Here is a 12,342-nt window from a genome sequence, read left to right as displayed (position 1 = left end):
AAACAAAAGACGCATTTTCCAAAAATTTCAGCGTCCTATCTCCATTTTTGTGGATGCTAGAGTGATTACCACAGACGGACGGATATGCACAGAATTTTACCCTGATCAAGAATATATATACTTTATAGGGTCGCAAATGAGTATTTCAATGCGTTACAAACGGAAAAACAAACTTAATATACCCTCCATACTATGGTGGAGGATATAAAAAAATAATAAAAGTGTAATTTGTATATGAGAAAAGTCAGAATTTTTTAATATTCCATTTGAAAAAAATTAAAATTTGTTTTTGACGCTACAAGAACGGTACATGGATTGAGAAAAAATTCCCATTCTCAAAAATTTTCGAGATACTAATTTTGGATATTGCGCGCAAAAGCTATGGCGGTTTCAATTCTGATTATTAGAAAAAATCTTATAAAAACGATATTTATTATATCGAGAAACATTGTTAATTTATGGCTTCGTACATACTATATGTTTACTGAGGTCCCATAACTTTAGTGAAAAATTTGTAAATTTTCGCGGAAATTAGGAAAACACTCAAAACAATTGGTAGTTTGCAACTTGTTTTAATAAAATTCAAGCTATTTATGCATCTAAAAAAATATATAAAAAATATGCAGGTAATCTAAACATCGCAAAGATTCAAATGAAACCAAAACTATACAAATCCGTTTAGCGGTTTGCATATTATAGAAAAAAAATTTATTGATGAAATTTATAAAATTTTTGTAAGAGAAAATATTTATTAAAATTTATTTTGTGAGTTAGTTGAAGAAAATTTAAGAAAAATAGGTCAGAGTTATTCTTCTATTTTAGTTAAATTTCCACAAAAAATCACATGTTTTATTCAAATCACTTCTCGAATACACCCTAACATCTAGTAGAAGATATGGGTATCTTTCAAATAAATGTTGGGTTCCTCTAACCTCCTCTGGTTATGTTCATTTTGAAATTCGTGTAAATCGCGAAATCCTCAAAATCACTTGATGCGCATGCGGTTTACCAATACAGCGAATTCTTCTCTTTTAATTTGTACACATTTGCCAGGATTTACTTTGGCCGCTAAGATGTAGCATCGTCTGCAGTTTAGAGTGCAACAAACTGTATAACGCTTATAATTTGCACAAAGTGCATACACTTTTTATGCGCATCCGATTTCACTATCATCCATGAAAAAATACATCGATCTAAACATATGTCGATAAAATCCATCACACACTATTTTTGGGATAAATCGGATACAGCTCCCATGCCACTAAATTTTTTAAACCGCTGTTTTCGCAAAAAACGCGAGTGATGTGTCACTTTCTTCATTGAAAAGGAAACGATCCACAGAAAACGCGATTAAATCCGCGATATTTTCAAAAACATTTTACGCACATTTTTTGGCTTTTGCAGTTGCTGTTTTCGCCGTTCTAATGAATGGATTTTCACGATTTATGATTTATATGATCCGGGCCGTCAAAAAACTAAAATATCTTGGGGTCCCAGCACAATCAAAAGGATATGGTAAATACTGTACACAAAAAATAAGGTTTTTCGAAAAAATATCGCACTAAATTTTGGCCTTTGGCAGTGGATTACTGTGATGCTGTCTGGGCTACATGGTCATTATACATATCAAATTATGCGTACTACTTTGATTCTATTATATGTTTTCTGAAATACCAGAATGCGCGTCGCAGTTAGATCAAAAATACAAAAAACACCTAAAATCTGGCTTCAAAATGTCAGCATCCATAAAAGGTGGAAGTAGTGAAGATTTTGAAATGTGATACATTAGAAGTGTAATCTTCATTTTGTATTCTTCTACTTTTACTTTGGACAGATATTCGTAATTTAAACGGTTTAACCGCCAATCGAATAAAAACGTAAAAAAAATCGTTTGCTTCAACGTGTTTTTACCTATTTTTATTTATTTACGCGGTCATAGCTTCCGCGCAAAAAAACTTTTTTAGCCACATTTTTGAGGTTTGATTAAAAACACTTCGGTTGATCCAACTATGGTCACATTTCGTGGTACACTGCAATATTTCGCGAATTATAACAGTGCAAACCTTGGCTTCATCAATGTTAAATTTTTTTGACCTTTCGTCATACATTTAATTATATGTATGTATATAATAGTACGTTTATATATAACCGGATGTAACAAACCCACTGGGTTTCAAATGTCAATTCCATTACTTATATTTCAAATAAATCCTCATAAAGAAGGTTAACCCTGCAAAAGGCCATATTATAAACATGGCTTAAGATCTGGTTGCAGCCTTCTAAACTTTAATCAAAATTATTTATGACACTAAAAATATTTTACACTTTAATGCGCAACTTTTAAGGCTTTTTGTACTTTGTTACAATTTTTTATTGACTTTTATATTTACTTTTTATTTTAATTGTGATTTACACTGTGCAACACTGAAAATACAAACAACTTCGAGTGGGCATTTTCTGAAAGTACATACATATTGAGACTACTAAACCCTTAGTTGAGTTTCGTGTTCTTAGATCGGGTTTGGATATTATGGCCTCATCTATACCGGGCTAAAAGGCCCTTTTTTCCAGTGAGCCGGGCTTTATCTCCGAAACTAATAAGAATTTTGCTTTGCGGTCTTCAGCAATATTGTAGTCCTAAAGTAATGGTGGTGACATTTTCTGAGTATTTCAGCCATGAAAAGCGTCTCTACATACGGTGTCATAAGACACGTCGTTCGTACTCGGCGCTAAACAGTAGGCCACTTGTCATTGAGCTAGTATGAATCGGGGTGCACTCATTCATATGAGAGAAGCCTCTCTTGTCCCTCCTGGGATGTTTGTGGAACAATTATGTATTTCATTATACATTTCTAATAAAAGTTCCAAAATTGTAAAATTGACATTCGTAGCCCCTTCTGATACATCTATAAATTTTCTTTGAATATCAGGTTCCTTTTTGGAATACACCTAATATAAATATATAAAATAAATATACCCAATTACAATGCAATTTGCCATATCTAACCGTGAAATTTTCGACAGACGGACACTGTTTCAATTTTATTGAACGCTACAAATGCTATATACAATTTTTTGAAGGGAACATTGTGAGTATATTGAAGATCTATCGTCCAAAAACAGTGAACTTGTACCATACATATGCTTGGAAATGCACGCGATTTTGTGCTTTTTAGGGTATTTCGAAAATAGTTCATTGTGGATGTATATTGTGATATCAAAAATAAATTTTAACCGGTAAAAAACAACTAATAATGAGTAGAAATACAAATAATTTGCATGCAAACAAATTTGTGACTCCCACAAGTATTAATATTTAAGTATAGGCCAGGAGGGGGTGGGTGCCTTTACCAAAATTAATATTTCAAAAAAACTTTTACGCGACACCGAGTAAATTTTGAAAAAGGTGGCGAAGCGACCCCATTCTGCAATATACATACATATGTATAAAAAAGTTCTCTATCATGATAGAGACAATTTGTAGCATCGGAGGAAAATGTTGTATTTACACAAAGCCTATTATATATTAGGCATCAGGGGAAAGGTCAGTAGTTCCTTGTCCATATGTAGGCTACTTTGCTGGTATATAACCCCCCAGGAAGTAAAATATGGACCAAATTTAAAATATTTATATTTTTCATACAAAAGTAATGGTCCATTTAACCCACTAGATAATATGAGATCATCATCCAAAATCGTAGGCATTTTCTTCGATCTAAACTCTTACATTGTGCAAAATCTCGTAACTATTGACCTATAATTGCCCAAATAACTGGATATATTAGGCTGTAACTCTTTTATCTGAGCACGTAAATCAACATAATTGGCATCAATGGAAAGTTCAAGAAATGGCCTTCCAAATGTTATTTACGTTGGCGGAGTGTGGTCCATTTAACCCTCTAAATATTATCTGATCACTATCTCAAATTGCAAGCTTGGTCTTTGTCATATACTCTTACGTTAGTTAAAATTTCTAGGCGATCGGACTATTATCACGGTGTACCCTAACCAAATTTAAATAGAAGGTGCTTACACCTGGAAAGTTTTTGCAGATTCTGAAACTACAATGCTCATAGATTAGAAATATCAAGAAACAAAAAAATCGCCGGAGGGATTTTTAAAAAATCGCGATTTAAGTTCACATTTTTAGGGGTTCTTTCGGTTTTCACGATTTTACTTGGAAACCGCGAGTCCTATGTATACGGGCCTAAAGAAATTGTTGTAACTGTGAAAATTCTCCACAAGATTGACCTTAATAATATTTTCGTAGGTTTTACTGTTTTTGAGATATAGAAGTTCAAATTGAGACAATGCACTGACTGTATCGCCTCCTTATAAAACAATATCATGCTCAGTACGCCTTAACTAACTTTTGATGAAAACCGCTTACACATGGCAAGATTTCGCGGATTCTGAAACAGCAATGTTCATAGATAAGAAAAATAAAAAAAAACAGAAAAAATCGCCGGAGGGATTTTAAAATAAATCGCGATCAAAATTCACAATTTTAGGGTGTTTTTAGGTTTTCACGATTTTGCTTGGAAACCGCAAGTCGTATCGAAATGGGTTTGAAGAAAATGTTGTAGCTGTGAAAATTCTCTACAAGACTGACCCTTAAGTTTTTCCTTAGGTTTTGCAATTTTTGAGACATAGAGGTTCAGTTCAAATTTTTAGGTGTTATTGCGACCTACAGAGCAGCTACAGAATCGGATAAAAATTATGTTTTTGGTCCATTTCAACCGCTAATATTTCACGATAATCACAAATAACAATAGGTGTCTATTCTGGTCGGAAACCAACACCCATGCAAAATTTCGTGACGATTGGTCCATATTTGCGGTCTGGAGTTTGATTACAATTTATAATGGACAGACGGACGGACACACATCTCAAAATCTATATATAGATATAAAACATTGGGGGTCTAGGACCGATATTTCGCGGTGTTACATGAATTTTTCCCAAAACAAACTTTTTTGAGTTTTGCTGTCCTCTCTGCTTGAATAATACACATTTTTTGTACGAAAATGAATTTGACACTATTTGTGTTTAATATCAAGCAATTTCCGTTGCAATTACAGTTTTTGCAACACTTTATGTTTGAAATTATGCAGTTTGTGTTTAATTTCAAGCATATTCTGTTGAAAGTACTGTTTTTGCACTGATGCGTGTTTGAAATTACGCATTTCTTTAAATTGCTCTATAATTTGTTAATTATTACGCTCCTCCAAAAAATCAACACAAAATCACAGTGATTTTCATTGCAATTTTCAACAAATAATTATAGTGTATATCAGTTACCAAATTACCTTGTGGTCTCTGTACCAAAGCCATCAGTTCTATGTTTCACTCTTTGGTAGAATTTTCGGACTTCATTCTGGCTCCTGTACATCTCGATTTTTTACACTCCCGCTTTTCCATTTCTCCCTTTTTCCTACGGAAAAGACGATTCTCTCTCCTTTTCTCTCGCTACCTCTCTCTTGCGTTACGCGTTGCTACTGATTGTAGAGTAAAGGCATCGACACATAAGAAGCATGGTATTCTTGCCACGGTGCTCTTGAGTCAAATTTAAATGGAAGGTGCTTACACCTGGGAAGTTTTTTGCGGATTCTGAAACTGCTATGTTCATAGATGAGAAAAATCAAAAAACAAAAAAATCGCTGGAGCGCTTTTTAAATAAATCGCGATTCAAGTTGACATTTTTAGGGGTTGTTTAGGTTTTTGCGATTTTGCTTGGAAACCGCAAGTTCTATCAAAATGAGACTGAAGAAAATGTTATAGCTATGAAAATTCTCTACACGATTGTCCTTTACGGTATTTTCGTAGGTTTTACCATTTTTGAGATATTGATGTTCACACCCCTGGTCATAGCATGGATTCCTTGGTGGAGGTCTCTGGTATCCAAGTACTGATCTTGCGGCTGTTTGCATGGAGTGGGCAATACTTTGCCATTGTGCTGATAAGTTATCGGCACGAGGAGTGCTTTGATTAAGCAATTGGGCCAGTTGAGTAGAATATGCTGTGGCTATCTGTTGTGATTGCAGCTTACCGCTGTCCAACTTTCGTGTTGTGTCTGTTCGTACTTTATTCGGTACGTTTAACCGGATACGTACCTTTCCTGCAACAAGGTGGTGGTCCGAGTCTATGTTTGCTCCTCGGAACAAACGTACATCCAACACGCTCGATGAATGTGTTCCATCTATCACAACGTGATCAATTTGATTTCTTGTTTTCTGGCGATGTGGACTCTAAAACTTGTAATTTGATGAGAGTCATTTTCATTGCAATTAATATACATACATATATTGAAGATATTACTCATTAAACTGACGGTATATAAAATAAACTTTGACATTCACCTAAATAATGTGGTACATGTGTAATTGGCGACTGTATGAAACATATTTCACCGTATTTCTTTCGTCTAGTAACTTTGCATAAACCAATTACAATGATTATTTTTTCCTATGTCACCCAATTTCAGCGGTATTCATGTAGCTTCCAAGCAAAATGCCCACGTAAATTTGTACATAAATAACCATATTTATGTCAATTCAATTACTCGCAAAGATATTACTTGAAAATTCATTTTTATTAGCGAACATAATTTGAAGCGTAGAGGAGAAAAGAAAAAGAAAATGCTTTAATGCCATGGTTAGTGATCCCAGCTAACAGCAAAGATTTCTAATGTCAAATGTTGGTTGTGGTCCTTTTTAGAAAAGGAAAAAAAATCTCCTTGTTGGCATTTTACTTTTTGCCATTGTTTTTCCTTGAACGCGCTTTTGTTTTCAAACATGAGGTTTCTGCGCTTGAATTACTGTAATTGAAATGAAAGAAAGCTGTGGCTCCCCAGTTTTTTTTCGGTCATACATCCCCTCAACCAACAATACTAAATTGAAATAAAAGCCTAAACATTTTGTTCTAACAAGGAAGTCAATTTGCCATTAGAATATTGGAGGACATTTATTGTTAAATATTACAAGAAGATGAAATAATAACGGAAATTAACATTAGCGGAATGTAAAGGGAAGGAAATGTGTAAGGGGAGCAGAATATCATTGTGTTTGTGAGTCATTAATGCAAGAAGTACTGATTTATTTATTCATAGCACTTATGGACATATAAGGCAAATTAAATATGAATATGGGTGATGTAGGGGATGAAAGACACCAAGGAACGGTCCTGACCGGTGGCAAGCAAATCCATTTTTCCAAACTGTTGGTATCCGATAGTAGCGAAGACGGCGAAGATAGCACAGGTCCAATCCCCCGTTAAACCGGCTGAAGAATAATAAGGCAGCAGGAGCCAATGGCTTACCAGCCGAGCTGTTCAAAACTGGAGGCGACATACTGATAAGGAGTATTCATAGGCTAGTTAGCACCATCTGGTAGGAAGAACGAGCTCCCGACGATTGTAACCTGAGCATCCTGTGCCTTGTCCACAAGAAAGGAGATAAGACTGTATGCTCTAACTATAGGGGCATAAGTCCTCTCCCTATTGCCTACAAGATAGTGTCCGGGATATTGTGCGAACGACTAAAGACCTGGCAAATCCAGCATTGACCAAATATTTACCCAGCCGCAAATCCTAGAGAAGACCCAAGAGTTGCAGATCGACACCTACCACATTTGTGTCGATTATAAAGCAGCCTTTGACAGCGCCATACGTTCAAAGGTATTCCAAGCCATGTCTGAATTTGGTATCCCTGCAAAGCTCATTCGGTTTTGTAGAATGGCATTAACTGATACTCGGTCCCAGTTAAAATAAGAAAGAACCTCTCCGAAGAGTTTAGTACCAAAAGAGGTTCAGGCAAGGAGGCAGCCTTTCGTGTGATCTCTTCAACATCCTGCTGGAAAAGGTTATACGAGAGGCAAACGTCAAAAGAAGTGGCCAATATCCACATGTTACTTGCTTATGCTGATGATATAGACATCACGGGACGATCAGTAAAAGAAGTAAATGATACCTTTATGAAGGTCGAAGGAGAATCTGCTAAAGTGGGTCTGGCGGGAAGACCAAGTTGATGGTGTCGACGCGCAATGCGTCCATTGAGCTTGGACCAACTGTGGAAGTTGGTTTCTATAAAGACTTCGTCTACCTCTACACCGCCGTAAACACAACAAACGACATCAGTTGTGAAATAAAAAGATGAATTGTATTGGCCAACAGATGCTACTTTGGTTTAAGTAAGCAGTTTAAAAACAAAGCCACATCTCGTCAAACAAAAATAACGCTTTACAAAACACTGATACTACCCGTGCTGATGTACGGTTTCGAAGCCTGGGTACTTGCGCAAGCAGACAAGTCAGTGCTTGGTGTGTTGGAGAGAAAAATTCTTCGAAAGATATATGGACCAATCTGCGTTGACGGTGAATATAGACGTCGTATGAACCACGATCTGTATCTGCTATACAACGAATTGGTAGGTCTAAGCTTAGATGGAGCAAATAAAAAGGATGAGGAGAGTAAAAGGCGCGGTATTCCTGAAATCGGAGCAACAAACAGAGAGAATTGGAGATCTTTTCTTACTTCGGCTTATGGTACAAATGTTCTGTAATGGGCCAGCAAAGTAAGTAAATATGAAATATATGTACATTAGGCCGGGGCGATTTGAAAACCCTAATGGGCCCTTCGCGTTTCTTATTCCTGGGATTGAACTGAGCAAAAAAGTCTACTAGACCATAGGTCTATCGTGAAAATCGAGCCTCCCGATTTTGACTTTTCGATCAAACACAAGGACAACAATTGTAGCCATGACAGTAGTTAAGAAATCTCTAATACATCGGAAAAGTATTGGAACGCTCCTTCAGGCAGTTTTGGCCTTGAGAACTTTTCGAAAAATGTCGATAAATGGCACCAGAAAAATATTCAAGCGTTCTGATGCAAAATTATATCGTGTTGGAATCCATGAACAACGACAATACCTTTAGTTCGTTTGTATCACTTCGTTTTATTTTTTTTTATAACGGTAAAAGTAGTGAAAATCTGGGTTTCTTACATTTTCAAACATATATCAGTTATAGTTTTTTGTGGGGGGTTTCAGACAGAAACCGCTATAACTTAGCTATTTGTTAACCGATTTAAACAAATAATAACTTGTTCTAAAGATATTATTTATCCCTTTAAAAGGAAGAAGGATCACTAGAAATCCGTTGTGAAAAATCGAAGATATGTCCGTTTAAATTTGAAAATGTAAGAAACCCAGATTTTCACTACTTTTACCGTTATAAAAAAAAAAATAAAACGAAGTGACCCAAACGAACTAAAGACATTGTCGTTGTCCATGGATCCCAACACGATATAATTTTGCATCAGAACACTTGAATATTTTTCGGGTCAAATTTTATAGCACAATGACATTTATCGACATTTTCCGAAAAGTTTGCACATTCTTAGGCCAAAACTGCCTGAAGGAGCATTCCAATGCTTTTGCGATGTATTAGAGAGTTTTCAATTACTGTCTTGGCTACAATGTTTGTATTTGTGTTGGATCGAAAATCTCAATGGTTTGGCTGTTATATGCCAAAATATCCAATAATATGCCAAAAAAATATCAATAAAAAACTTAAATTCAAAATCGGGAGGCTCGATTTTCACGGTAGATATATGGTCCAGTAGACTTTTTTGCTCAGTTCAATCCCAGGAATCAGAAACGCGAAGGGCTCATGAAGGTTTTCAAATCGCCCCGACCTAATATACATATATTCTTGATCAGAACAAAATTCTGGGTCGATCTAAACATGCCCGTGCGTCCGTAGGTAAATATGTCTGCTAAAATGGAGATACAGGTCGCAATATTTAAGATTGAACTTTTTAATTTTAAAAACTTTATATTACTTAATACCTGTCCACGTTTGTTGAAAAGTTTCAAATGCAGGTGATGAGGTTTTCTGATAGCAGGGAGTTACAGTTAAATAATGATGATAAAAAATTGGCCTGAGAATTCAAAACCCTTTCGGGATTTCGCAATTCTGACCTAACAGCAGCATATAAGCCGCTACCGAGAGTATAGAAGGGCAGAGTCCAGCCAAGCACACGAGGAGTTGGTAAAGAGCGATCGACCTAGATACCAGAGCAAAGAAAAAGTCGTATAACCATAGAGTGGTTTGCTGTTCAAAGCCTGAAGATGAGTGGCAACTTGCTTAACTGGTGTGAGGAAGAATTCCAGTGTACCATCGTGAGTCACGAAAGCGCGGAGCTGAATTATATCGGAAAGTTCATGAGCCCTAGTGGACCTGAACTTATATATAAAGAGATTTTTAACTCAATTTTTCCTGTGATGGTAGAAAGTCGTCGGGAGCCTTAGCTTACGCATAACTTAATTTTAACAAAAATTTCCGGTGAAGTTCATAAGCCGCCGTGGCCAAAAAAACGCAAGGAAGTGTTACCGACAATTTATACAATAGCCGTCGTAAGCCAGAACACAGAAAAATATTGACCTTCAGGAGCCGTTGCGGGCCAGAACACAAAAACATATTGAACAATATTCCGTTATTACCGATATTGCGTTCGGTAGCCATGGCGGACGAGAACGACGGTAAAAATGGCCGATAGAAGTTCGAGAGCCGTCTTGGGGAAGAACACATAGTTGCCGATTATCCGCTCAAGAGCCGTTGTGGGCCAGAATACAAGAACATATTGACCAATATTCCGTTCAAGAATCGTCGTGGTTTAAAACGCAAGAATAAAGTGACCAAAATTCCGTTCAAGTGTCGTCGTGGGCCAGAACAAAGAAGAAGAACGTATTCGATATCTTGTTCAAGAGCCGTCGCACAGTGGTTTAGCATAGTTTTTTCCTGGTCAAAATTCTGTAACTTTTGAACGGATATTTTCATAATTCTTTTTTTGTTACACAGATAACACAATCAGCTTTCAGGCGAATTCGGTCTGGTAGTTGAAGATAAATTCAAGGTCAAAATTAAACTTGTTAGTTTTTTAACTATTTTTCATCAAAATATGAGTGTTTTTTATAGTTTTTATATCTTCCTATGTATTAAAATTGGTCACACACCAACAAATGAAAAATAAAATTCCCAAAAAACCAAAAAAAAAATCGAAAAAAATGTCGAAAAAAAATTTTTCAAACATTTGTAAAAAAATGTCGAAAAAATTTGTTTTTTTTTTCAAACATTAAAAAAATACTCCTTGGTTGTTCATAAAACTTATATAACTTGTATAAAAACTCATATACTCAAAAAAAAAGTTAATTTGTGTTAAAAAGCTGTAATTCATATGGAAACAGTATAGAAAAACATACATTTTTACCCATGTAATGTCAATAAATTGAAAAAAGTGTTAAACGAACGGAACGGGTACAAAAGTATATATGGGTTGAAAGAGTAGACTCTCGGGCATCTTTATGTGAAAACAGAACTTTGTTTCATGTTGTTCCACAAAAGTTCTAGTCCACTAAATTTGGAATTTCAGAAAATTTAGTACCTGAGGAAAAATAAAATAGCTCATGTTGTGTAAACGCTACGGTAATTTACTGAAACAATTTTTAAAGACCACAATCCGACCTACCTTACAAAAAAAAAAACAACGAACACAGTATCTGATATAGTTTCCGAGAAATAGCTACGTCTTCCTCCAGAAATTTGCAAAATTACGTATTTCCCAAAAATGGGGTAAATGTTCGTCTTTAGGGGCACACCAAGCCCACACCTTCCAATATTTTGACCTAATTTTTTGGTTTCCTTAGTTTCAATATGTTTACTATCGAATCCCATATAGAAATTAAATATCTTTGACAAAACAAAATTTTGATATTTGGCCAGGAAAATCGATTCCTGAACCATTGTGCGTCGTTGGCCAGAACATCCTGCGAAGTGTGCACTATTTAAATCATCTCGTAGAGCTCGAAAGCGTCGTGGCGCCAGTCAGTGTCGAGAAAGCTGACACCAGGAGCGTCGTAGGTCTGGTGTATCGTTGTCATCGGCATATTACGGAAAACCGGGGTCATAACCACAGCCACAGCAACGGCAGCTTACCGGCTCCCACTGCAGCCGTTTCTGCGCCCCGGTTTGACTCGGAGGAATCTTGGACCAGGGGCCATCACCTCAAATATTATGTGTTCGTGCTCGTATATTTTGTTCACCATTGGAGCGGCAATATATCCCGGAATGACTGCTTCGAGATCTTTTGGACCGTGCCGGGATAAAAAAGAAGCCCGTTTAGCAGATCTGCATCCACTATATGTAAATTTCGGTGAGATGTAATGGACGTATGGAATGGGACTACTGCGATAGCATCTAACACCACATATTGTGGCGCCCCGAAAATGCATCATTCCTATAATTCAATTGCAATGGTCACAGCAACAAAATCAGCGAAATCGTAGAC

Source organism: Musca autumnalis, unplaced genomic scaffold (assembly GCF_047663935.1).
Source record: "Musca autumnalis isolate F117 unplaced genomic scaffold, ASM4766393v1 scaffold_1, whole genome shotgun sequence".
Classification (NCBI taxonomy): Eukaryota; Metazoa; Arthropoda; class Insecta; order Diptera; family Muscidae; genus Musca; species Musca autumnalis.
Note: the sequence above shows the minus strand (reverse complement) of the source record.